The sequence below is a fragment of the Dendropsophus ebraccatus genome, chromosome 5 (genome assembly GCF_027789765.1).
Source record: "Dendropsophus ebraccatus isolate aDenEbr1 chromosome 5, aDenEbr1.pat, whole genome shotgun sequence".
Classification (NCBI taxonomy): Eukaryota; Metazoa; Chordata; class Amphibia; order Anura; family Hylidae; genus Dendropsophus; species Dendropsophus ebraccatus.
Genome location: NC_091458.1, coordinates 49,972,732 through 49,976,668, shown reverse-complemented (window position 1 = coordinate 49,976,668; position 3,937 = coordinate 49,972,732). Strand labels below are relative to the sequence as shown.

At 43.3% G+C, this 3,937-nt stretch overlaps 1 long non-coding RNA gene across 1 annotated transcript; it reads right to left on the bottom strand.

The window, feature by feature from the left end:
* Nucleotides 1-487: 487 nt before the first annotated feature.
* LOC138793541 (uncharacterized) lies at nt 488-3,724 on the bottom strand. Its single transcript, XR_011363295.1, has 3 exons — nt 3,637-3,724; nt 1,896-2,019; nt 488-548 (listed from the first exon to the last, which is right to left on the bottom strand). It is a non-coding gene; the product is annotated as an uncharacterized lncRNA (long non-coding RNA).
* Between the last annotated feature and the right edge of the window lie 213 nt (nt 3,725-3,937).

The window sequence follows — 3,937 nt, the reverse complement described above, 5'->3', positions numbered from 1 at the left end:
TGACCCACTCAGAACAGGTACTGGTATTATAGGACAGCAGAGAGTACATGATCCACACATGACAGGTACTAATATAGGATAGGTGAAAGAATAGCGCTCTGGAATTAAGGGCGCTTTATAAATAAATAAATAATAATAACATGACCCAAACAGGACAGTTTCTAATATTATAGGACAGTAGAGAGTACATGACCCACACAGGACAGTTACTGGTATTATAGGACAGCAGCGAGTACATGAGCCACACAGGACAGGTACTGGTATTCTAGAACAGCAGAGAGTACATGACCCACAAAGGACCTGTTATGACAGAATTATAGTTAGAATTTATATTAGTGTTATATGTGTGTTATATGGGTTAAAAATTCAAGCATCCTATCTAGAAAGGAATTATTCAATTTTATTTTGCAACAAGTAACCATATATCCGTATCAGCAATTAGAATTTATTCCATTAATAACCTCTGTGGGGAATGTTTTCCTCCGTTCTCTTGTTCAGTGGAGGTCCCAGTGGTCAGACGCCCATCGATCAGCTTGTTACCCATTATCCTGTGGATAGGAGATAACGCTGCATGTTGGCAATACACCTTAATAATAACAATGATCTGAAAATCTTATATTAATACAGTGCAGCACTTTCCGACTGACACATGCACAAACAAAATCAGGCTTTCCAAAGTAAGAAAAGAATTCAGTCAGGAGGAGTAAAGGCCGTGCTCCCAGGAGCTTACAATCTATGAGCAAACAGGGAGCACACAAGATGTAGGAATGCTGGTTTTGTACAAGGGTCCGGCCATCTATTTTACGTTTAGATTGAGAACATTTTTTTTTTTGTTGTTTTTGTGTTGAAGAGGTCAGAAGAGATGAGTGATTCTGGGCCAGTGACTGCAAATAATGGAAGTAGCATAGGTCACTGAGCTGGGGACCAAAAGCCAAGTTGCCTGTGACTCGGAGCATGGGGGAGGGGGAGAGGAGATGAGTTGTTTTGGTAACTTCCTAGTGACCAGCTTTCTCCTGTGTTTTCATGCAGTTTTTTAATCCAAGGTGTGTGTGTGTGTGTGTGTGTGTGGGGGGGGGATTATAAACAGAAGTTGGATCAAAACTGCACCACACTATGGCACGTGTTTTGTGCTGGTGAGAATTTAGAGGGGTATTTCTAACTGGACATTTATGGTATAGCCACAGTTCTATGAACACCATAGTTTGTAGTGCAATACTGCCTATGCAACTCCCATTAAAGTCAATAGAAGTTAAGTGGACTGCCCATTCTGCTGTTTTTCCCCCCCTGCTTTTTATCCCTGTTGTTAAATGAGGTGGGGGGTGTCTTTTGTTGGATGTGTGATTTCAATGATTCAGGAGCGCCTGACATGTAACAAGAGGGTGAAGTGACATATAACGGATTCAATGGGGATGTTTACAGTAGCAACAAAGCGGTGGTGGTGGGGGGGGGATTCACAGACGCTCATTTGCACAATGCAGAAGAAATCAGTAGTGGATACCGACCTGCGGATATTAAGGCTAGGGCTACAGAGCGGCTTTGGTCACATGACATCACCAAGATGGTACATGTTGCATTGTGACGTCACTTCTCATTGTGAATGTGATCACAATGTGCAAACTCCAAATGAGGTTGCAGGTTGCTCGACTTTGCCAGCACTGACTGCAATGCAAGTCGTGAGTGACCGACCTGCTTGAGACTTCTGTGATTTTGCTTGAATGATTTAAATGTATTGTCATGTGACACGTCGCTGTGACGTCCAAAGGTAAATCTCCAGAATATTAATTGAGTTTATTGAAGAAGCTAAAATCCTCAGGTGTTTTACACTCGGCTGTATATAAGAGGCCACCTGTCTGCAGATGGGAAATGCACCGACTTAAAGAATGTTATACTATTACCATATATTGATCCCAAAATCTTCAGATGTTGCGGATTTGATGCAGATATAGAAAGGCGGCATTTTCACAGTGTGTGCTCCTCTCCTTGAAGCCAAACACCGGTTATGTGAATTGATGAGATGTGCTGAAAGTTTAATGCAGGTTATTGTCAGAGATAGGAGATATAGGAGAGATGGTAATAACCTGGAGAGATAGGAATAACCTAGAGATACAGGAGATATAGGAATAACCTGGAGATATAGGAGAGATGGTAATAACCTGGAGAGATAGGAATAACCTAGAGATACAGGAGATATAGGAATAACCTGGAGATATAGGAATAACCTGGAGAGATAGGAATAACCTAGAGATACAGGAGATATAGGAATAACCTGGAGATATAGGAATAACCTGGAGATATAGGAGAGAGGAATAACCCGGAGATATAGGAGAGAGGAATAACCTGGAGATATAGGAGAGAGGAATAACCTGGAGATATAGGAATAACCCAGAGATATAGGAGAGAGGAATAACCTGGAGATATAGGAGAGAGAGGAATAACCTGAAGATATAGGAAGAACCTGGAGATATAGGAATAACCTGGAGATATAGGAATAACCTGGAGATATAGGAGAGAGGAATAACCTGGAGATATAGGAGAGAGGAATAACCTGGAGATATAGGAGAGAGGAATAACCTGGAGATATAGGAGAGAGGAATAACCTGGAGATATAGGAGAGAGAGGAATAACCTGGAGATATAGGAGAGAGGAATAACCTGGAGATATAGGAGAGGAATAACCTGGAGATATAGGAAGAACCTGGAGATATAGGAGAGAGAGGAATAACCTGGAGATATAGGAGAGAGAGGAATAACCTGGAGATATAGGAGAGAGGAATAACCTGGAGATATAGGAGAGAGGAATAACCTGGAGATATAGGAAGAACCTGGAGATATAGGAGAGAGAGGAATAACCTGGAGATATAGGAGAGAGAGGAATAACCTGGAGATATAGGAGAGAGGAATAACCTGGAGATATAGGAGAGAGGAATAACCTGGAGATATAGGAAGAACCTGGAGATATAGGAATAACCTGGAGATATAGGAGAGAGGAATAACCCGGAGATATAGGAGAGAGGAATAACCTGGAGATATAGGAGAGAGAGGAATAACCTGGAGATATAGGAATAACCTGGAGATATAGGAGAGATAGGAAGAACCTGGAGATATAGGAATAACCTGGAGATATAGGAGAGAGGAATAACCCGGAGATATAGGAGAGAGGAATAACCTGGAGATATAGGAGAGAGGAATAACCTGGAGATATAGGAATAACCCAGAGATATAGGAGAGAGGAATAACCTGGAGATATAGGAGAGAGGAATAACCTGGAGATATAGGAGAGAGGAATAACCTGGAGATATAGGAATAACCCAGAGATATAGGAGAGAGGAATAACCTGGAGATATAGGAGAGAGGAATAACCTGGAGATATAGGAGAGAGGAATAACCTGGAGATATAGGAGAGATAGGAATAACCTGGAGATATAGGAATAACCTGGAGATATAGGAATAACCTGGAGATATAGGAGAGATAGGAATAACCTGGAGATATAGGAATAACCTGGAGATATAGGAATAACCTGGAGATATAGGAATAACCTGGAGATATAGGAGAGAGGAATAACCTGGAGATATAGGAGAGATAGGAATAACCTGGAGATATAGGAATAACCTGGAGATATAGGAGACATAGCAATACCCCGGATGTGCCATTAGTCAGCAGATAACACTGTAATAGACAGGCATGTGTGTGGCTGTAGCTGCCCGATCCCCGCAGCACACTGCCCCCTGCCCGATCCCCGCAGCACACTGCCCCCTGCCCGATCCCCGTAGCACACTGCCCCCTGCCCGATCAGGCTGATCCCGGTGACCAGGATGCAGCGCCCTCCTCAGCAGTCTGTGATGCCTGGATGTGGCAGACACGTGCTCGCCTTGCGGAGAGGGGCGTGTCCCGCAGTAGTGTCCCCGCCCCCGAGCTCAGTTCTATGCGTGCCGGGCCC